We start from the raw sequence: 24893 nt of genomic DNA on the forward strand, positions 1-24893 counted from the left end.
CTGTAGTCCAGCACTCGCCTAAGTTCTCTCACCTAGAGACTTAGCTGCAGTCCGGCACTCGCCTAAGTTTGAAAAAATCCTACCGAGTGGAGAGCAAACCTCCCACTCAGGGGCTTAGCTGCAGCCCAGTGTTCGCCTAAGTTTTAAAAAAATCCTACCGAGTGGAGAGCGATCCTCCCACTCGGGGGCTTAGCTGCAGTCCAGCACTCGCCTAAGTTCTCTCACCTAGAGACTTAGCTGCAGTCTGGCACTCTCCTAAGTTTGAAAAAATCCTACCGAGTGGAGAGCAAACCTCCCACTCGGGGGCTTAGCTGCAGCCCAGTGCTCGCCTAAGTGTTTAAAAATCCTACCGAGTGGAGAGTAAACCTCTCACTCGGAGGCTTAGCTACAGTCCAGTGCTCGCCTAAGTACAAGACTCGACCCAATCCACGAGTCGACCGCTACCTTCTCCCTCGGAGCTGCGTCGCAAATACAAGATTATTCCGAGTGAAGATCAAGTTCCACTCGACGAATCAAACCGTGAAGATATCCAACGAGAAATCAAGTTCAAAAAAAGCCCAGAAGGTCCCAGACCTCAAAGTACTCGAGCCCTCAGCTCGGCGGAGTTTAAACGGTTACAAATCCACTCGGCATCCCGAGGTAAATTCAAAGTTTTTCACTCCTCGGGAGGAGGACTGGAAGGGGCGACGAACTCATCCAAGTCGATCCCGTCGGCAATGCGGGTGGCAGCAGTGATGAAGGTCTCCATGAAGTCTTGAAAGCTGTGCTTCTTGGTATTGGCAACTTGGATGCCCGCCAGTTTTTCTTCTCGCGCCTCCTTGCAATGGACGCGGACCAGAGATAGAGCGACATCAGCACCACATCTAGCAGAAGATTTCTTCCATTCCGCCACTTGACCTGGGACTTCGTTAAGTCGAGCCATCAGAGACTCGAGGTCGTTCTGAAGCGTCGTCCCAGGCCAGAGTGATGTGTCGATCCGCGACATTGCAACTTTCAGCCGAGCCATATAATCAACAACGCTGGCAACACGAGACTCCAGTCGGAGCACGTTCATGGCAGCCTCGTCCTTCACAAGAGAGTTAACAGGGTCCAAGCTTGGCTCCACTCGACTGGTCTCCTCTTCAAAGTTCTGACAGAATTCTGCAAACACGATTCAAGAGTAAGACAGTGGCCCTACGCAGGCTCGGCAAACTGCAAGACAGTCGGGGCAGAGTAATTACCTTCGAGCATGACGAACAACTTCTTGGCAAGTCCACCGAGATAAGCTTCCAGATCTTTTACCTTCCCCACCAGCTCACCCGCCTTGTCGTGCAGAGCCATCTTCTCCTTCTTCAGTCGACTGGCATCTCGATTAGCTGTCTCGAGAGCGGTTTTTAGTCTGGAGTTCTCCTGTTCAAGAGCTCCGACCGAAGCCAATTTCTCCTCTGCAAGCTTCGTTTTGCTTGAGGCCTCCTTCTGTGCCTCTGCAAGGTCTTGGTCCTTCTTCTTCAGAGCTTCCTCCAGTTTATCTGTGGCGCGTCGAGTGGAACCAACATCAAGAATGGAGAAGAAAGAAAAGCCACCCGTTAAGAATAGAGAACCTCACCAGCCATACCTTTCGCTTCTTCTTGCGCCTTCCTCAAATTCTCCTGAGCAAGCTTCAAGTTAAGGTTGAGCTGGATCTGCTAATTCTCCAACTCAGTATAGCGAGCTACAAGTTCGCAAGATTTCTGTAAAAAGGAAAATCAGTCGACAGACGTCCAAGATAAGTTGCTTCCGAGTAACTAAGAGACAATGATGATGTTTCTAAGACCACAGCCGAACCAAAAACATTCGGCAGTAGTCTCGGGGACTACACCCAGTGGGTGCACTTAGCGTGCCCCCACTGGTTCGACCAAAAAAAAAGTCGACTGCCCGCAGTCGACCGGATACAATTCCAAACCGAGTGAAGAAATACAGCTACAGCAACACAATGTAAAGACTACAGTCGACTGCCAGCAGTCCACCATAGTCTCGGGGACTACACCCAGTGGGTGCACTTAGCGTGCCCCCACTCCTCCAAAGGATTGGCAGACACACCCAGTGGGTGTACAGATACAGATACAAAAGATCTTCGGAAAAGAGACTCTTCAAACAGCATATCATAACAGACCAAGTGTCAAGTCGACTGACCTGGACGTTGCTCTGAAGAGCCGAACTCGCGTCATAGGCTGCTTGGCTGGCCTCCCGAGCCATCTTCACTTGCTCCATCATGATCCCCGCCTGGCGTATAGCCTCCTTTGCAGCAGCCGCTTGGTCCTCAGGGACGGGGTACGCACCAAAAAGCGAAGGTGGATCCGCAGTCGACGCCGAGGGCCGCGCACTCGCCAGAGGAACGGCGAAGGTCACAGAAGCCCGAGTGGTGTCACCACCATCCCAAGCCACGGCCTCGGACACCGGAGTGGATTGGGGGGTCTTGTCAGCCGACGCCCTCTTGTGCCTCCTCACTCTCAATGGACCGTCGTTGTCATCATCCGGGAGGTCGATAACATGAGGAGGAGCTACAAGGAAAACATTCAATCGACCAGAGTAGCAATAAAGGTTCAGTCGACTCAAAGGCAGGACGTCAGCAATCGTACCAGGGTTGGAGGTAACAGCGTCCTCCATCTCTTGGTCGTCGTTCCTGGCGGAGACCTCAAAAGTAGCACCGCTGCAAATCTCGAAAGTCAATCAGTTGGTTCAGTGAATCGACCAAGGATCCGTCCACGGTCGACAAAGGAAAGCAAGTCTTATTATTACCCGGAAATGGTAGGAACAGCTATCTTCATCTTGGGCAGAGCCATGGGCGGCTTGGATGACGTCGCTCGTGGATGCTTGGGAGCCTTCCCAGTCGGCGGAGGAGAAGAGGTCCGAGGGCGTTTCGACGACTGCCCAACAGGAGCAGTTGCCTTGCCACGTTCCCGCGCTGGATCGTGGGTGAGCTTGGATCGCCCCTCCGGGCGGGGGGGTTCAACCTCCTCCTCCTCCCCTTCGCTGGAGAAGATGTCGTCACCTCCCTCTCCCTCACCGTCGGACTCCCACTCGCCTTGGTCGTCCCCGCTCTCGCCTCCGCTCGCCTCCCCTTCCTCAGTCGACCCCTGTGCCCTGTTGGAAAACAACAGGCAAGACGAAAGTCAATCGACTTATTCAGAGAAGACCAATGCAGAAGACAAGATATCAGTCGGGAGCACAAAGACATACCTGGTCCACCTCATGCGAGTTGTCGAGTGGGGTTACCCTCCTGGATCCTTGGGAGTTGTCTTTGTTCCCCGTGATGCTCGACAGCCACCCCTCCACCATCTCGTCGGTGACCTCCTCCGGGTGGACCCGAGTGGTGTCGTCAAGACCCGAATACAGCCACATCGGGTGGTCGCGGGCCTGGAGCGGTTGGATGTGCCTTTGAAGGAAGACCTCCAGCAGGTCCATACCAGTCACACCCTCGCGGACAAGCTCAACCACTCGACCTGCCAGCACCTTGACTTGGGCCTTTTCCTCCGGCGCGACTTTCAGAGAGGCAGGCTTCTCGGCTCGGTCGAGGGAAAAAAGAGGAAGACCAGTCGACTGTCCTGGGGTCGCCTCGTCCTTGCAGTAGAACCAGGTCGACTGCCAGCCACGGACCGACTCCGGGAAGGTGATAGATGGAAAGCAACTCTTCCCCCTCGTCTGGATCGCCAGGCCCCCGCACAGCTGGATCACCTGCGTCCTCTCGTCACTCGACTTAGCCTTCTTGATCGATTGAGAACGGCAGGTAAAGATGTGTTTGAAGAGTCCCCAATGGGGTCGACAACCCAAGAAAGACTCACACATGGAGATGAAAGCAGCGAGGTAGACAATGGAGTTGGGAGTGAAGTGGTGGAGCTGCGCTCCGAAGAAATTCAGCAAACTCCGGAAGAAAGGATGGGGCGGCAGAGAAAACCCTCGGTTGATGTGGGTGGCTAGGAGCACGCACTCACCATCGCGGGGTTGAGGTTCGATCTCTCCCCCCGGAAGACGCGCAGCTTCGTGGGGAATGACTCCCTCCTCGACCATATCATCGAGATCCTCTTGCCGGAGCACCGATGGCATCCAGTCGCCCTGGATCCAACCTTTGGGCAGAGCGGTCCTAGAGGAAGATCCGCCCCGAGCTGACCTCTTCCCTTTCCCCGCCGCCGCCGCCTTCTTTGCACGCTCCAGAGCGGAGGTCTTGCTCTTCGTCATCGTCGCCGGCGAAGTCTCGCACGGGCATGTTGCGTTGGGGCGGGAACGAAGGTGGCGGAAGGACTTGCGAAGGGGGAGAGGCGGAAGAAAGGAGGAGAACAGAGCGCACTGCTTGGAAACCCCGAGCCGGTGATTTATAAGGGACCGCTTCCGAGTGGCTGACTGGTAGGCCCAGGCTATCCAGTCAAATCCTGCAGCAGACGCGTGCGCAGTACGTGGCGAAAAAGACGACACGGGGATCGAGGAGCTTCCGCTTTATCGCTTCCAATTACTGCGGCCGCTCCCGTCCTGCGCACTTCCCAAAATCCGAATCCCGCGACATCCGCGGGCCACAAAACAACTTGTCAAAACAGAAGACCCCGATCGCGCCGGCGCTTGGTATGTCACAAACAAAGAAATTCACTTGACGAAAGGCCTAGAATGGATCAAGGCGACTGAAAAAGGTTGGCAACGTCATCCGTGACGATTGACCCAAAACGAGGCGCTCACATAGCCCGAAGAACCAGTCGGAAAGATCTCCAACTCTTTCCCCACTCTAACCTCGATCCATTCGGGGGCTAATGATGAAGACATGTACCTAGGGTAGGGACACGGACCTGACCAAAGAGTCCTACACTAGGACACCCCTAGGAGAAGTCACCTTTCAATCGACTTGAAGGTATCCCACTCGACGGGTTCAAGACACTCGACCAAGAAGCTATCACTCGACCATGAAGCCAACCACTCGACTGACTAAAGTCCTAAAGTCACTCCGCAGGCAAACGGTCGGCTATTAAGTAGTCTTTATGATCATTATAGCACTTTATTAGGGACGTTACCAGAAACGCCCAATCTTAAATGTACCTTAAACCCTGCATTACTGAGGGCAGGAGGGGTCCGGCGAACTCTATATAAGCCACCCCCTCCTCAGTATGAAGGGTTCGCACCCCTGTAATCCATACACGCATAATCCAGTCGACCGCCTCCGGGCTCCGAGACGTAGGGCTATTACTTCCTCTGAGAAGGGCCTAAACTCGTAAACCTCGCGTGTAACAACTTCCCAATAGCTAAGATCTAGCCTCTCCATATTCACCCCCCTACATCACTGTCAGAGTTAGAACCACGACAGCCGCTCCATGCTGGCCATGCAGTCGTCTATCTGACCGGGTGGCTTTCCTATTTTTTGACTGCAGAGGCTCTAAGGCCTCCTCGTCAAATTCAGGCAGTAGCCTTCGCTTTGGATAGCTTTTTGTGCGGCGACTGCCGCCATATTTTTCTGCGGTGTTGCGTACTTTGCTCCCTCTGATTCTGAGTGCATCTTCCGCAGTTTTGAGCTTCCACTTCTGCTTTTTCAGGCTACGCGCAGTGGCGACGAGCCTTTGGTGGAGGTTCTTTTGCTCCTTGAGCATATCCGGCGTAAGGTCGTCCGGACTGTTGTTTTCGCCGGGGACGGGGTGTTCGGTTTGTTTATCCAAGTTGCCCTGTTCGGACGGTTGCTCGAAGGCATGTTCGTCATCCGCCGGCTCGTCCTGCTCTATGGCTGGGTCTGTGTGGCTGTTGTCTCTGTCGAGGCGGGGTTTGGAGCGGCGCTTACGTCGCCGCTTTGATTGCTTTTCGAGTGAACGATCCCTCGTTGCATCCCTGTGTTCCTCGTCGTTGCTTCCTTTGGGTGAGTCCACCATGTATACATCATGAGATGAGGTGGCTGTCCAGCGCCTTATAGGCGCTGGTTCATGTTCATCTCCTACATCGTCGTCCATACCATCGATGTCTTCGGAGTCGAAGTCGAGCACGTCGTTTAAATTATCGACAGTGGCTACGAAGTGGGTGGTGGGTGGGCATCGAATTTCTTCGTCGTCCACATCCCAATCCTACCGGTCATAGTCCGGCTAGGACTCTCCTGACAAAGAGAGAGACCTAAGTGAATTCAGAATGTCGCCGAAGGGCAAGTGCTGAAAGATGTCTGCGGCGGTGAACTCCATGATCGGCGCCCAATCGGATTCGGTCGATAGGGGCGCAGAGGGCTCGGAGTCCGGAGAGGAGTCCGGCATCTTGGAGTCACGGGCTTCGCGGAGGACAAGGCTGGTGTTCGGCTTGATCGCCGTAGAGATTGCAGCCGCCGAGGCGGTGTCTAACCACCCATCCTCGATTGGTGTGGTCGGCTCCAAGCCAAGGGTCGGAGCGGACACAGGTGCGGCCTCCAGGGCACTGTTCGGCGGCAGAGCTAGATCATACCCACCGGGACAGTGCAGCGCGCTTGGCTGCGGCTCAGATCCGTCAAAGATCAAGTCTCCGCGGTCATCCGCTGTGTAGTTTAAACTTCCACATCTGACCTGACGGCCAGGGGCGCAGCTTTCGATCTGCTCCAGATGGCCAAGCGAATTGGCCCGCAGTGCAAAGCCGCCAAATACGAAGATCTGTCCGGGGAGAAAAGTCTCACCCTGGATCGCATCGTCGTTGATGATCGGAGGAGCCATCGGGCCTAAAAGTGACGACACAGAGGAACTCTCAATGAAAGCACCAGTGTCGGTGTCAAAACCGGCGGATCTCGGGTAGGGGGTACCGAACAGTGCGTCTAGGCGGATGGTAACAGGAGACAAGGGACACGATGTTTTTACCCAGGTTCGGGCCCTCTCGATGGAGGTAAAACCCTACTCCTGCTTGATTAATATTGATGATATGGGTAGTACAAGAGTAGATCTACCACGAGATCAAGGAGGCTAAACCCTAGAAGCTAGCCTATGGTATGATTGTTGTTCGTCCTACGGACTAAAACCCTCCGGTTTATATAGACATTGGAGAGGGCTAGGGTTACACAGAGTCGGTTACAATGGTAGGAGATCTACATGTCCGTATCGCCAAGCTTGCCTTCCACGCCAAGGAAAGTCCCTTCTGGACACGGGACGGAGTCTACAATCTTGTATCTTCATAGTCCAGGAGTCCGGCCGAAGGTACAGTCCGGCTATCCGGACACCCCCTAATCCAGGACTCCCTCAATAGCCTTATAAAATTTCATAAAAGCATTGTGTTTACAATGAGAATACATATCACTCAAACATAATATTCTTCGAGCACTGGGCCTCTATCAAACGAGCACCCTCCAGAACCTCTTCGAAATAGTGCTCGGCAGCCACTCGGCCTATGGCCGAACCCTGCGCCGCAACAGTGGTAGCGTCCATCTCCGCCCAGTATGCTTTAACACAGGCAAGGGATATCTGTGAGCCTTCTATGCACGCCGAACTCTTCATCGCATTAATGCGCAGCACCGCACCAAGGAACCGCTGCACTAAACTGAAATAGCTGTTCGGCTTTGGCTTTTCCGGCCATAGCTGATCCACGACAGACCTCATGGCGAGTCCGGACAACCTATTTAGTTTGGCACATTCGGCTAGCTGATCAGTCAATGGAAGCGGACGCTCTGGAATGTTGAATTGCGACCAGAACAGCTTGTCCACTTCATGATCTGTTTGACCTTGGAAGTATTTGGCCGCATCAGCAGCGCTCGCCGCCAAGTCCATATACGCATCTGCTGAACTCCACAGCCGATCCAGAGGGGCATACCGTGGATCTCCGAACTTCCTCCATAGCATGAAGGGCTTCCCAGCCACAATATCCCCGGCTTCCCGCAACTCCTCCTTCTTCGCTCTCATAGCAGAGCGGGTGTCTTTGTTCGCCATCGTGGCCTTCTCAAGGTCCGTTGCCTTCGCTCGGTTTTCTTTTTCAAGGAGCCGACAACAGTCGGCAGTGTCTTTTAATTCTACGGCCATCTTGGCCATCTTCTCTTGGCTCTCGCAATGTGCGGCCTTCTCGGCTTTCACCTCTTCGGCCGCCTTCAAAGCAGCCGCATTACTAATCCTCGCTTGTTCCTTGGCTCGGGCAAGTTCTGCCCGCAAGGTTTCCACGGTGGCAGCTCCATCTGCAGTCACAACATATTAAAGATACTGGCATCATGCTGCTCTTACTATGTGGCGTTCACCAGATAATAACACTTACCCTGTGCCTCGTCAAGCCTCTTGTTAACAAGCTCGATGTCGGCGTCTGCCGCATCCAGTTGCCGTTTCAATTCGGCAAACTCACTAGTCCGGCTAGCCACCGGAGCTTCCACCACCTGCACATAAGGGCAGTCTGGTTATTGCCTGGGACTATGATCCTCTGTTCGCCGCCGTTCTAGACGACAACCAGAGTCTCAGGGGCTACTATCTACACAGGGCACACCTAACATGTGCAGTACTATCACATATTATCTCACATACCTCAAAGCCTGTCAGTAGACTCATAAAGGCTTCGTGTAATCTGCTTTTGGCGGACGAAATTCTCTCCATCACCGTACCCATCAACATACGGTGTTCTTCTGAGATGGCCGCTCGCCCCACCAGCTCCCTCAGAACGGCCGACCGCATAACAGACGGTGCCGGACTCTTTTGTTTGCTCTCTTCAGGAGCCGGACGCTGGGGACTTCGGGGGTCTATGGGATTATCTTCTGGCCTCACCGGATCCAGAGAGGCCCTCCGTGACGACACTTCGGGGTTGCCCGCTTCTTGAGCGGAGGAGTCCGTGGGAGGCGTTTCGCTCTCCATCATCTCTGGAAGAAGATCCCCCGAAGACGAGCTCAGCTGAGAGGGGCTAAGGCCTGAACTGCAAGATATATGCGGTGGTTATTTTCTCAGAAAAAAGATAGTATACCTTCACTATTAAAGTATTTCAGATCACTTACAACTCATTGGAGGGCTGATCCCCCCGACTTTGTGCGGTAAGAGCACCCCCCGAGGCAGGACCCTCTATTGGAGACTTCTTCTCCCGTTTGGAGGCCTCGGCTTCCGGATCCTCGGAAGCAGTCCTCTTCCTCCCCCGATTATCCTCCTTTGTGGAGGCGCTCATTCCCTCGGTTGGAACTGGCAGCGATGGAGGCCCGCTTTCGCCCGTATTATTCCCCCTGTATCTTCCCTCGAGGGCTCCGGGCAAGGTGCGAACTCGAGCATCTTCTCCAAAACAGGATTTTCCAAACCCTCAGGGAGGGGGGCGGACACCGAATCATCTTCGCCTTTGTTAGCCAATCCTGGTCAAAGAGCGATCTCTCAGAAATAACTTCATGAATAAAAGACGGTGTGTTCGGCTAGAGGATTTCTTACCTTTTCGGCAGCGCGGTTACTTCTCAGGCCCACGTCCTCGGTATTATCCGTACACTCTATTTGAGGTCCGAAGAATGACTTGTACATCTCCTCGTGCGTCAGGCCGAGGAAACTTTGAATGGCACGCAACCCTTCTGGGTTGAACTCCTATAAGCAAAGGGGCCGGCGTTTGCAAGGCTGGATTCGACGAACTAGCATAACTTGCATTACCACAACCAAATTAAAATCTCCCTCGAAGAGATCTTGAATGCGGCTTTGCAGTATGGGCACGTCCTTGGCTGGGCCCCAGCTCAGACCTCTGCTAATCCATGACATCAGTTGTGGTGGGGGGCCCGAGCGGAAAGCGGGGGCAGCCGCCCACTTGGCACTTTTGGGAGCCATGACATAAAACCACTCCCGTTGCCATAATTCGGACACCTCTGGGAAGGAACCTTTCGGCCATGGGGCTCCTGCCATCTTGCCTATTGACGCGCCTCCGCACGCTACATGTTTCCCCTCGATCATCTTTGGCTTCACTTCAAAGGTCTTGAGCCACAGGCCGAAGTGAGGGGTAATGCGGAGGAAGGCCTCACACATGACAATAAATGTCGAGATGTGGAGAAAGGAGTCCGGAGATAGATCGTGGAAATCTAGCCCGTAGTAGAACATCAAACCCCTGACGAAGGGATCCAGAGTGAGGCCTAGGCCTCGGAGGAAGTGGGAGACGAACACGACGTTCTTGTCGGGTTCGGGAGTAGGGACAACCTGTCCTCGAGCAGGCAACCGATGCGAAACCTCGGCGGTCAGGTATTTGGCCTCCCTCAACTTCTTGATATCCTCTTCCATGACGGAGGAGAGCATCCACTGGCCTTGAAGGCTGGATCCGGACATGATTGAAGATCCGAGCACCTGACCTGGGCTTTGGGTGTTAGAACTCGAGGCGGAGGAAGGGTTCGATTGAGCACGAGAGGGAAAAAGCAAAAACCTTGTCCCTTTATAAAGAGGGTGAATATCAAGCGTCCTCTCTGTAGCCGTTTGGGAATTGCCTATAATCTAGGAGTCCTAGACACGGTTGGGTTACCCACGACCGTATTGATGAGAATCCCGTAATAAGGGGACACGATCTCTGCTTTGACAAGACATGTTGAAAAATTGCCTCGCGTTATGTGCAGGGCTAGTTAAAGGAAACGGTTCGAATAATCACCGGGCCATGACATAGCATCATATTGTCAAGACAAGTCAGCAAATTAGAATTGCGAAAATATTATTCCCTCTACGGTGGTATGTGGAACTTATTTTGCAGGGTCGAACACTATCCTTGTTTTCAAGTTCTTCTATGATGTATTCGGAGAAGGAACCCGCCTTGCAATGCCGAAGACAATACTGCGCGCCGGACTCATCGTCATTGAAGCCTGGTTCAGGGGCTACTAAGGGAGTCCTGGATTAGGGGGTCTCCGGACAGCTGGACTATATCCTTTGGCCGGACTGTTGGACTATGAATATACAAGATTGAAGACTTCATCTCGTGTCCGGATGGGACTCTACTTGGCGTGGAAGGCAAGCTAGGCAATACAGATATGGATATCTCCTCCTTTGTAACCGACCTTGTGAAACCCTAACCCTCTCCGGTGTCTATATAAACCGGAGGGTTTTAGTTCGTAGGACAACAACCACAACATACAATCATACCATAGGCTAGCTTCTAGGGTTTAGCCTCTCTGATCTCGTGGTAGATCTACTCTTGTACTACCCATATCATCAATATCAATCAAGAATGACGTAGGGTTTTACCTCCATCAAGAGGGACCGAACCTGGGTAAAACATTGTGTCCCCTGCCTCTTGTTACCATCCGGCCTAGACGCACAGTTCAGGACCCCCTACCCGAGATCCACCGGTTTTGACACCGACATTCTCCCTCGGGGCTGAGGGTATGTACCATTAGCTATGTGTTTGAACTCTCTCTCTCTCTCTCTCTCTCTCTTGTGTTCTTGATTTGGCATGATCTTGATGTATCGCGAGCTTTGCTATTATAGTTGGATATTATGATGTTTCTCCCTCTCTACTCTCTTGTGATGAATTGAGTTTTCCCTTTGAAGTTATCTTATCGGATTGAGTCTTTAAGGATTCGAGAACACTTGATGTATGTTTTGCATGTGCTTATTTGTGGTGACAATGGGATATCACGTGATCCACTTGATGTATGTTTTGGTGATCAACTTGCGAGTTCCGTGACCTCATGAACTTATGCATAGGGGTTGGCACACGTTTTCGTCTTGACTCTCTAGTAGAAACTTTGGGGAACTCTTTAAATTCTTTGTGTTGGTTGAGTAGATAAATCTGAGATTATGTGATGCATATCGTATAATCATACCCATGGATACTTGAGGTGACATTGGAGTATCTAGGTGACATTAGGGTTTTGGTTGATTTGTGTCTTAAGGTGTTATTCTAGTACGAACTCTAAGATAGATTGAACGGAAAGAATAGCTGCGTGTTATTTTACTACGGACTCTTGAATAGATCAATCAGAAAGGATAACTTTGAGGTGGTTTCGTACCCTACAATAATCTCTTTGTTTGTTCTCTGCTATTAGTGACTTTGGAGTAACTCTTTGTTGCATGTTGAGGGATTGTTATATGATCCAATTATGTTATTATTGTTGAGAGAACTTGCACTAGTGAAAGTATGAACCCTAGGCCTTGTTTCCTAGCATTGCAATACCGTCTGTGCTCACTTTTATCGTTAGTTGCCTTGCTGTTTTTATATTTTGAGATTAAAAAAACCTATATCTGCCATCCATATTGCACTTGTATCACCATCTCTTCGCCGAACCAGTGCACCTATACAATTTACCATTGTATTGGGTGTGTTGGGGACACAAGAGACTCTTTGTTATTTGGTTGCAGGGTTGTTTGAGAGAGACCATCTTCATCCTACGCCTCCCACGGATTGATAAACCTTAGGTCATCCACTTGAGGGAAATTTGCTACTGTCCTAGAAACCTCTGCACTTGGAGGCCCAACAACGTCTACAAGAACAAGGTTGCATAGTAGACATCAACACTCTGCTGGATCAAGAGTTCGAGGGACGTCATCAACCGTGTTGTCAAACGCTTCCGCTTTCGGTCTATGAGGGTACGTAGACACACTCTCCTCCTCTCGTTTCTATTCATCTCTGGTGTCTACGTTGGAGACCTATCAGCATCCCCAAGCTTAATTCCTGCTCGTCCTCGAGTAGGTAAATGATAAAAACAGAATTTTTGATGCCGAGTGCTACTTGGCATAATTTCAATGTAATTCTTCTTAATTGTGGTATAAATATTCAGATCCGAAAGATTCAAGATAAAAGTTCATATTGACATAAAAATAATAATACTTCAAGCATACTAACTAAGCAATTATGTCCTTTCAAAATAACATGGCCAAAGAAAGTTCATCCCTACAAAATCATATAGTTTAGTCATGCTCCATTTTCGTCACACAAGAATGCTCTCATCATGCACAACCCCGATGACAAGCCAAGCAATTGTTTCATACTTTAGTAATCTCAAACTTTACAAACCTTCACGCAATACATGAGCGCGAGCCATGGACATAGCACTATGGGTGGAATAGAATATGATGATGGGGGTTATGTGGAGAAGACAAAAAAGGAGAAAGTCTCACATCAACGAGGCTAATCAATGGGCTATGGAGATGCCCATCGATTGATGTTAATGCAAGGAGTAGGAATTGCCATGCAACGGATGCACTAGAGCTATAAATGTATGAAAGCTCAACAAAAGAAACTAAGTGGGTGTGCATCCAACTTGCTTTCTCACGAAGACCTAGGGCACTTGAGGAGGCCCATTGATGGAATATACAAGCCAAGTTCTATAATGAAAAATTCCCACTAGTATATGACAGTGACAACATAAGAGACTCACTATCATGAAGATCATGGTGCTACTTTGAAGCACAAGTGTGGTAAAAGGATAGTAGCATTGCCCCTTTTTATTTTATTTTTTTATTTGGCCTTTCTTTTTTATTTGGCCTTTCTTTTTATTTTTTTGGCCTTTCTTTTTTTAGGACAATGCTCTATTAATGATGATCATCACACTTCTATTTATTTACAACTCAATGATTACAACTCCATACTAGAACAAAGTATGACTCTATATGAATGCCTCCGGCGGTGTGCCGGGATTGCAATGAATCAAGAGTGACATGTATGAAAAATTATGAACGGTGGCTTTGCCACAAATACGATGTCAACTACATGATCATGCAAAGCAATATGACAATGATGATGCGTGTCATAATAAACGGAACGGTGGAAAGTTGCATGGCAATATATCTCGGAATGGCTATGGAAATGCCATAATAGGTAGGTATGGTGGATGTTTTGAGGAAGATATCAGGAGGTTTATGTGTGAAAGAGCGTATCATATCACGGGGTTTGGATGCACCGGCGAAGTTTGCACCAACTCTCAATGTGAGAAAGGGCAATGCACGGTACCGAAGAGGCTATCAATGATGGAAGGGTGAGAGTGTGTATCATCCATGGACTCAACATTAGTCATAAAGAACTCACATACTTATTGCAAAAATCTACAAGTCATAAAAAACTAAGCATTACGCGCATGCTCCTAGGGGGTTAGATTGGTAGGAAAAGACCATCGCTCGTCCCCGACCGCCACTCATAAGGAAGACAATCAAATAACACCTCATGTTTCAAATTTGTTACAAAATGTTTACCATACGTGCATGCTACGGGACTTGCAAACTTCAACACAAGTATTCCTGAAATTCACAACTACTCAACTAGCACGACTTTGATATTATTACCTCCATATCTCAAAACAATCATCAAGCATCAAACTTCTCTTAGTATTCAACACACTCATAAGAAAGTTTTTACTATTCTTGGATGCCTAGCATATTAGGATTGTTTAAGAAAATTACCATGCTATTTGAGACTCTCAAAATAATATAAGTGAAGCATGAGAGTTCATCTATTTCTATAAAATAAAACCACCACCGTGCTCTAAAAGGATATAAGCGAAGCACTAGAGCAAATGACAAACTACACCGAAAGATATAAGTGAAGATCAATGAGTAGTCGAATAATTATGCAACTATATGAAGACTCTCTAACATTTAATAATTTCAGATCTTGGTATTTTATTCAAACAGCAAGGAAAACAAAATAAAATAAAATGACGCTCCAAGCAAAACACATATCATGTGGCGAATAAAAATATAGCTCCAAGTAAAGTTACCGATGAACGAAGACGAAAGAGGGGATGCCTTCCAGGGCATCCCCAAGCTTAGGCTCTTGGTTGTCCTTGAATATTACCTTGGGGTTCCTTGGGCATCCCCAATCTTAGGCTCTTGCCACTCCTTATTCTATAGTCCATCGAATCTTTACCCAAAACTTGAAAACTTCACAACACAAAACTTAATAGAAAACTCGTAAGCTCCGTTAGTATAAGAAAATAAATCATCACTTAGGTACTGTTGTGAACTCATTCTAAATTCATATTGGTGTAATATCTACTGTATTCCAACTTATCTATGGTTCATACCCTCCGATACTACTCATAGATTCATCAAAATAAGCAAACAACACATCGAAAACAAAATCTGTCAAAAATAGAACAGTCTGTAGTAATCTGGATCAAACGTATACTTATGTAACTCATAAAATTCTCAAATAAATTGCTGGACGTGAGTAATTTATCTATTAATCGTATGCAAAAAGAATTAACTAAATATCACTCTCCAATAAAAATGGCAGTAATTCTCGTGAGCGCTAAAGTTTCTGTTGTTTTACAGCATGATCATAAAGACTTCACCCAAGTCTTACCAAAGGTTCTACTTGGCACAAACACTAATTAAAACATAAAACCACATCTAAACAGAGGCTAGATGAATTATTTATTACTAAACAGGAGCAAAAAGCAAGGAACAAAAATAAAATTGGGTTGCCTCCCAACAAGCGCTATCGTTTAACGCCCCTAGCTAGGCATGATGATTTCAATGATGCTCACATAGAAGATAAGAATTGAAACATAAAGAGAGCATCATGAAGAATATGACTAGCACATTTAAGTCTAACCCACTTCCTATGCATTGGGATTTTGTGAGCAAACAACTTGTGGGTACAAGAATCAATTTGCATAGGAAGGTAAAACAAGCATAACTTCAAAACTTTAAGCACATAGAGAGGAAACTTGATATTATTGCAATTCCTACAAGCATAAGTTCCTCCCTCATAATAATTTTCAGTAGCATCATTAATGAATTCAACAATATAACCAGCACCTAAAGCATTCTTTTCATGATCTACAAGCATAGAAATTTTATTACTCTCCACATGAGCAAAATTCTTCTCATTCGGAATAATGGGAGTATCATAAGAAACTCGAATACTATAAATTGTTTCCACATTAAAGGAGTAATGTTCAAAAAAGGGGTAACCATAATCATGACAAGTTTTATAAATATAATCACTACTTTTTATAGCATAAGTATCATCACAATAATCATCATAAGTAGGAGGCATGCTATCATCATTATAAATTTGCATATCAAAACTTGGGAGACTAAAAATATCATCTTCATTAAACGTAGCATCCCCAAGCTTGGGACAAACATTAATTGCAGCAAATATATTCTCAAAAACATCATCTTCATCAAACATAGCATCCCCAAGCTTGGGCCTTTTCATATCATAAGCATAATCACCCTCATCATCAATAGTATGGATATCACCAATAGTATAGCAATTATCATATTCTTCCAAGCAAGTGCCAAAAAGATTTTCAAGATCATAAGAAGTATCATTATCTTCCACAATTATATTTTCATGAGGCACAATAGTAATAGGAGCAGCATTATTTGGGATATATATCTTTTTACCTCTGTTCGTTTTTCTTTTCTTCTTCTTCACCACATCATGTGTGGGTTCAATCCTCTTTTTGGAGCTCCTTATTAATGAGATTGGTTGAATAGGAGGCTCCTCCTTGTTACCTGATTCATCATAAGAAATAATAGGAGGGTATTGAGAAGTCTCTTCCCTTTCATTAGTATTCTCTTCATCTTCTATTTGTTTCCTTTTCTTTATGTAGTTGGCAATATAAGGATTTTCAATACAATTCACCGCACAATACATATAAATCTTCTCTAGATCAAAACCAAGAAGTTTATAACGGGCAAATTCTGGAAGATGCCCAGTTATATGTTTCATTTCTTCGCAACCCATAAGCAAGCTAAGTTCATTATAATGTGCAAGGGAAATCAACTCATCACAATTTTTGGACACGATTAGATCATGAAACAATTTGCATCAGATAGCTAAATGATCACTTTCATTGCAAAGTCCACAAGTACGGCCAATAAAATTTAAATTTTCAGCACAAACATCTAGACTTTCTTGCAACAATTTAGTTTCTAAGTGCTTATGCCTCTTGCAATATCTATCTTCCCTATTTGGTGTGTACTTGCAAACCGAATGCACTCCACAAAAATTGACATGCTTATAGGAGACATTTTCATCATAACTAGTGAAATCATCATTAGTACTATGGATATTCAAAGAGTTCATACTAACAACATTGCAATCATGCTCATCATTCAAAGATTTAGTGCCAAACATTTTAATGCATTCTTCTTCTAACACTTTGGCACAATTTTTCTTTCCATCATACTCACGAAAGATATTCAAAAGATGAAGCGTATGAGACAAACTCAATTCCATTTTTTATAGTTTCCTTTTATAAACTAAACTAGTGCTAAAACAAGAAACAAAAATATTCGATTGCAAGATCTAAAGATATACCTTCAAGCACTCACCTCACCGGAAACGGCGCCAGAAAAGAGCTTCGTGTCTACAACACAACCTTCTTCTTGTAGACATTGTTGGGCCTCCAAGTGCAGAGGTATGTAGGACAGTAGCAAATTTCCCTCAAGTGGATGACCTAAGGTTTATCAATCCATAGGAGGCGTAGGATGAAGATGGTCTCTCTCAAGCAACCCTGCAACCAAATAACAAAGAGTCTCTTGTGTCCCCAACACACCCAATACAATGGTAAATTGTATAGGTGCACTAGTTCGGTGAAGAGATGGTGATACAAGTGGTATATGGATAGTAGATAAAGGTTTTTGTAATCTGAAAATATAAAAACAGCAAGGTAACTAATGATAAAAGTGAGCATAAACGGTATTGCAATGCGTTGAAACAAGGCATGGGGTTCATACTTTCACTAGTGCAAGTTCTCTCAACAATAATAACATAATTGGATCACATAACTATCCCGCAACATGCAACAAAGAGTCACTCCAAAGTCACTAACAGCGGAAAACAAACGAAGAGATTATGGTAGGGTACGAAACCACCTCAAAGTTATTCTTTCCAATTAATCCATTGGGCTATTCCTATAAGTGTCACAAACAGCACTAGAGTTCGTACTAGAATAACACCTTAAGACACAAATCATCGAAAACCCTAATGTCACCTAGATACTCCAATGTCACCTCAAGTATCCGTGGGCATGATTATACGATATGCATTACACAATCTCAGATTCATCCATTCAACCAACACATAGGACCTCAAAGAGTGCCCCAAAGTTTCTACCAGAGAATCACGATGAAAACGTGTGCCAACCCCTATGCATAGGTTCATGGGCGGAGCCCTCAAGTTGATCACCAAAACATACATCAAGTGAATCACGTGATATCCCATTGTTACCACGGATACGCGTGGCAAGACATACATCAAGTGTTCTCAAATCTTTAAAGACTCAATCTGATAAGATAACTTCAAAGGGGAAACTCAATCCATTACAAGAGAGTAGAGGGGGGGAGAAAACATCATAGGATCCAAATATAATAGTAAAGCTCGCGATACATCAAGATTGTATCACCTCAAGAACACGAGAGAGAGAAAGATCAAACACATAGCTACTGGTACATACCCTCAGCCCTGAGGGAGAACTACTCCCTTCTCTTCATGCAGAGCACCTGGATGATGAAGATGGCCACCGGAGAGGGATTCCCCCTCCGGCAGGGTGCCGGAACGGGTCTAGATTGGTTTTCGGTGGCTATGGAGGCTTTTGGCGGCGGAACTCCCGATCTATTGTGCTCCCCGATTATTTTAGGGTATATGGAGATATATAGGTGGAAGAAGTACGCCAGGGGAGCCATGAGGGGCCCACGAGGGTGGATGGCGCGCCTAGGGGGGTGGGTGCGCCCCCTACCTCGTGGCTTCCTCGAAGCTTCCTTGACATGGACTCCAAGTCTCCCGGGTTGCTTTCCTTCCAAAAATAAGTTCCGTGAAGTTTCACGTCAATTGGACTGCATTTGATTTTCCTTTTCTACGATACTCTAAAACAAGGAAAAAACAGAAACTGGCACTGGGCTCTGGGTTAATAGGTTAGTCCCAAAAATAATATAAAAGTGTATAATAAAGCCCATAAACATCCAAAACAGAAGATAATATAGCATGGAGCAAACAAAAATTATAGATACGTTGGAGACGTATCAATCTCCTAGATATATCTTGCGTGAGTGTAGTATTTTTTTTGAAATTGCATGCTACGTTTCCCAACAAATATGATAAAGAAGAGATCCGCGGGCCGTATATTTCACTAGTGGATTCTCTCGAGAAAAATAGCATACGGTGGGTAAACAAATTATTGTTGGCCAATTGATAGAACTTCAAATAATTATGACAATATCCAGGCAATGATCATTATATAGGCATCATGTCCAAGATTAGTAGACCGACTCCTGCTTGCATCTACTACTATTACTCCACACGTCGACCTCTATCCAGTATGCATCTACTGTATTAAGTTCATGGAGAAATGGAGTAATGCAATAAGAATGATGGCATGATGTAGACAAGATCTATTCATGTAGGAATAGACCCCATCTTGTTATCCTTAATGGAAACGATACATACGTGTCATTTCCCCTTCTGTCACTGGGATTGAGCACCGTAAGATCGAACCCATCACAAAGCACCTCTTTCCATGGCAAGGAAAATAGATCTAGTCGGCCTAGCTAAACCAAATATTCGAAGAAGAAATACGAGACTATAAGTAGTCATGCATATAAGAGATCAAAACTCAAATAACTTTCATGGATATAATAGATTTGATCATAAACTCAAAGTTCATCGGATCCGTAACAACCCGACCCAAAATCGGTCAAGTCTCTGTGTAGCCGTACCATCCCAAGATCATGTTGGCACACACAGTACATTGATGCAAAGATTCAAAGTTCAATCACACCTGAATTTATTACACAATTCTCATATCGAGTCTTTATTACATCATAATAAATTCGGCCAAAGGCCAACTCATTAGAAATAAACTAAATAAAGCTGCGGAAGCGTAGACGATAAGCGAGTCCATCTGACTCCATAGGGCAATCGCCAAGCGTAGATCGCAGCCTCACTCCTGGTCGGAAAACTCCTCTGCAACATGAGACGTTGCAGCCGTGTAGGTCAGCATTTTGAATATGCCGGCAAGTCATAGAGAGAACAACAAATAATAATACTAACACTATATGAAATTTGGCTATGGGGCTCTAAGTTTTATAGTTTTGCGAAAAAGCCAGTTTTTTCCTACAACAAAGGACTTGCTTGCAATTACTACAAAATGCTGGTTGTTAATGAGATGGTTCCGCCAACCAGTGTCTCATACCCGAAATTATTTATAACACATCAATTAACTAATTATGTTCAGTGTTGAGATTTCCGAAATACTCCAATTTCCAGAGGCTCATTTGTCTGTAACCGGGGACACGACTAATCGATTAGGTTGTTACTCTGCAGAGTCTTGTGCACTTTACCCGCAAGATTTGTTCCCTCCTTTATGTCCCCGCACTCCCTGGTGTTTGAATATGGGACGAACGAAACATGGTCTTCCGTAGAGTTTCTCTGGGCATTGTCGGTGCCCATCCATGTCCTACCGTTCTTCTACATCTGCTGGCACCGTCCGTCTAGAGTCACGCCTAAGGTCAACCCAGCCAAAGCCCATAATGGCTTGCGGCTGCACAGGTAAGCTTCCGGTCAAGGGGTATCCATCTGTCTCTTCGTGGCTGGGTGAAGCTTTCCTCAAGATGTCATGGCGCTTCTCCATGCATCCCGGCCATCCGCTGGTTTCTCCAGGGTGCCCGTCAACCATCCTCCACCCAATAGTAAATTTGAAGTCCATCTTGAGCTTGAGTCATGGGGTTGTCATCATCTTGACTCTCACATCTCCCTTATGAATCTCTCAACCAACCCCGTCTACGAGCATAGCAAAATAAACTACATCGTCCCGGGCAATGGTAACAAGGGGAATTGGGTTCATCCTACCTTATGATACTACTCAAGAAAATAACTTAAAATTCTCCTACTACATGCATGGTGGGGGGGGGGATAATTCAAATTCAACAAAATCATAGGTATTGTAAAACATGATCAAATGACTTTCCTGGCTGACGGTCTTCAAACGCTAGTGACTCGAGATAGCAAGCTTTGCACTTCGGAAATTCTACCAAGTCAAACAATAGCACAAATAAATAATCCACTAAATAGCATAACAACAAGCTAAAGGAAATCACACAAGCACTCAAACCAAAACCAAAGAAAACTCGAAGAACTCCAAACCAACAACTAGCAAGAAAGTAAAATAAACATTTTATTTTTCTGTAAATAAATGTTCACATTCTAAAACTATAGAAACAAATCTGAAATAACTTATAACAGAGGTAAAATAAAATCTTAAATTAACTAGAACAACAGAAAACAGCAGCAAGCTAAAAAAAACTAGAAAAGATTGTTTTGGGGTGAAAATAATTTTAATAAAGACTAAAAATACCCAAATAAATCCCTTCTGCTAGGCAAGGTCAAAACAAAGCAGTGACAGAAAGAATCACTAAAATAAAATAATCCTAACTCAAATTATAGCGGAAATACTAATCTGACTAAAACTAAAATAAAACTATTTTTAAAAACTAAAACATGGCCAAATCTATTTTCTACAAAAACTATAGGAAATTTGTAAACTAACAAAAAAAGAATCAACTAAAAATAATAAATAGCCTACAAGATATAGATTTTTCAAGATTGAAACTATTCTATTTTGAAAAAGAAACGAAAATCTACACCTACTATTAAAGAGAATAGGTATTCTTGGTTTGGTTTCGTTTTGTTTCGTCCCGTTTTGACCAACATATGACATACGTGCAAAGGAAATTAGAAACAAGAGTTGAGAACGTATCGTACAAAGGATACCGGGACAGCCGGCCCACATGCACAGAAAATGAAAAACTAAACAATGAGGACATATGTGAAAGGAAGGAAACCGTCCCGGCCAGCCTATATGTCTATTTTAGTTGCCAGCCCATATTGCGGTAAGGATCGCTCGTTCGAGGAGAGAACGCACGACATACGCGTGCGTACGATGACTACGTAAATCTCAAGATGATATGCCGGCTCAATCTCTCGGAGGTGCTTATAGGGGTAGGGTGTGCGTGTGTGCGTTCATAAGGGTGAGTGTATGTGTGTGTATATGAGCGCTTGTGTCTGTACTGATGCTAAAAAAAAAACGAGTGCGTACGGCACCGCCGCCGCTGCCTTCTTCCAGCGCCGTGCACGTTTTCGATCAGATCTGCATAGGAGAACTACTCCAATACGGAGCCATCGATGCTCCAATCCGGATTCCATGAAGAATTACCGCAATAAAAAGAAAGGCTAGACTAGAAATCGAGCTAAATTGCATCGCAAATTCGCAAACCTGCGACTATCTCGCCCCCGTCGACTTTGCCGCATATTCGCCCAATGTTGCCTTCACCGATTTCGCCAGAAAACAAGACGCCATCCGACAAAATCTATTCAATGTCACCTGTAAGTATCTTGCCCCTGTCGACTTCGCCGGAAATTCACTCAATGTCACCTCCACCGACTTCACCAGAAACAAGACGCCATCCGACAAAATATGTTCGCCTCCGCCTACTTCACGGGAAGACTGCCCAATGTCGCCTCATCAGACTTGGATGGAAAACAAGCCTGCGTCCGACAGTTTTTGGTTCTCTGGCAACTTATAATTCATTGCTTCAAATATGTCTACAACCTCTCCTCCGAATCGTACGTTGGAGGGTCGGTAGCGCCGATGGCTTGGAAAGTGATCCATGGCGGATGTGGCACGTGTGTCCGACGTGTTGGGCTTGGTAAGCGTGCTTATCTAGCGGTTTTGTCTCTGCTGCACCACCGCTGCTGTTCCTGGAGCGCACATGGAATAGCTCCTCGTGTTTGTTTGGTGTCTTCTGGTTGCAATTACGTGGGGCTTCAACTAATTTTTCATCTTGGATCACGTTTGTTTGTCACAAATTTAGGATCATCCTCATCATTTTCGCCATTCATTATATTAGTATTATTTTCTGAATTTATTTCTTTGATGGTCAGTTATTAGATCCATGTTAATCAGCTCACCTGGAGCCGGTTTGTTTTTCCCATGCGTAGTTGATCCATGTACCACCCAATCGATGGTCTATTGTTGTTATCTTTTCTAAGTTGATGATGTTGCCATTGCTCAAACCAGTAGGTGAGAGAAGCATATTTCACTAACTTATTCTAGCAATTCAGTGTTTGGTTAAACCTGACATAACACCTCTATGTGTTAGAGCTAGCTTAGTCGAGCAGATTTCTGTTATACAAGCAGTGTATTGATATTATAAGTGAGGCAATTATGTAATTGTAGGTGATGCAATTCAGCTATCAATTTCTCCACCAGCTAAAACAATGCAAACGGCTTGGTCTGCCTACGAATTTTGCCTGAGTTGATGCTGCTCCATTGCCAACAGCTTATAGAAGGATATTGATTTAATATCTTGGTGTGTAGTACTATTGGTTTCTTTATTCTTTAATAAATAGCATATGCCATGGCTTTCACCTTTCAGTACTATGCATCTTTCATGTTGATTAATTTTTTTTCTTGCATTCTATCTGGACTAAGTTTTAGTATCACTCGCATTAACTAAAACATACACATTTTGGGTGTGTCTTAATTTAAACGAATGCAGAGCAAATGTGGACGTTTGGCCGATTTAATTTCGGATCTAAGGACTTTAATTTTACTTCTATAGTGCAGATGTATTTGCTATAGTTTTAATTAAGGTATCCCCATTTTAATGTAGACATCATCAATCTAATCCTTTTCATTTTCTAAACTTGTCAATCTATTCTTTGTACTACCAAGATTCAAGCAACGCAAGGGAAGGAGCTTCTGTGCATGCTTTCATCCATTTATGTAATTTTAAGTGCTATTTTATTCAAAATGATTCCAACTGCTGGGGGCTACGCACGAATGCATGCGAGTGTATCGGCCTTCCTGCAGTTGAGTATCTGCACCCTGTCGTCCTCCTCTGCAACCGTGGAGTTTATCACAAGGCAACAATATGTACAAATCGGGCCATCATTACATCTCATAGGAGATGCAAGTAAGGAAGCAGAAAAACCATAGATCAAATAGGAATAAATATGTTTTCATTCTCTTGATACACTTTGTAACCAGGTTAACGTCAGTTTGTCATAGATTTACGTCTGACTTGCGTATTTAATTTCTGACTAATATGTCGACTTCTTTTCTCAAGATTTCTCCTAAGCACCGTGGGTTGGAAATAAACTTTAGCTAAGATGTTGTTATGATGTTCTGTTTAGTGAATTTGTTTGAATAAATTCCGGTATGATGTTCTTCACCTTGCAATACGGTCCGCAAGATAATTCAACATTCATCAAAGCTTCACTTCTAGCTGACCTAACAGTAAGACAAGTAGCATTGAGTTGCTAAAAGGGTACAAAAGTAACACAAGTTTCACAAGTGTGACAAAGTTTTCCCTTCTTGAATTTAGTGAAACTCTGGTAGACATGGCGACAATAACATTGCTACACAATGTTACCAGATACGAAAGTAACCATATATGTGAGTTTGTAGAGTTGCGATTTTCTTTGCCCGTCGCAACGCACGGGCATATGTACTAGTAAAACTAAAAGAAACTAACGCGCTAACGGGCCGAAACAGTGAGCGCTCTAAAACTAAACAGCGCCTAAGCTATTAATAGACCACTGCGTCCATGGGCTAACAAAAATAAACCGATCGGGCCGGTCTAACTAAACCATGAACTAAACAGGAATAAAACCAAAACTAAAACCAATCTAATAAAAAAAACCTAACCCTTCACTACTTCTAATATATACCGTAGATTGCAGACCGAACAGTGGAGGGGGGGTCCGGTGGCTTACAGCGGCAACGATGGACGACGGCGGCTCGGGCGACGGTGGCGATGGCGGTTCCGGTGGTCGGCGAAGGTGACGAAGACGTCGGGCGGATGCGGCGGAGTTAGGGAAGGTCGGGCGTGGCCTTGGTGGAGCTCGGGAACGACGATGGCGGTCGGGGCGACGACGGCTGCTCCCTGGTGAGCTGCAGCTCCGGCGAGCGGCGGTCGAGCTCGGGGTGACGGCTTCGACGGTTCTTGGGCGACGATAGGATGTCAAAGAGGTGTGGAATGAACAGGCGGTTCGGGTGGGGTAGCTTGGAAGAAGGGGGATGCTCACCGGTGGTAGAAGCGGCGGCGAAC

Source organism: Triticum dicoccoides, chromosome 2A (genome assembly GCF_002162155.2).
Source record: "Triticum dicoccoides isolate Atlit2015 ecotype Zavitan chromosome 2A, WEW_v2.0, whole genome shotgun sequence".
Classification (NCBI taxonomy): domain Eukaryota; kingdom Viridiplantae; phylum Streptophyta; class Magnoliopsida; order Poales; family Poaceae; genus Triticum; species Triticum dicoccoides.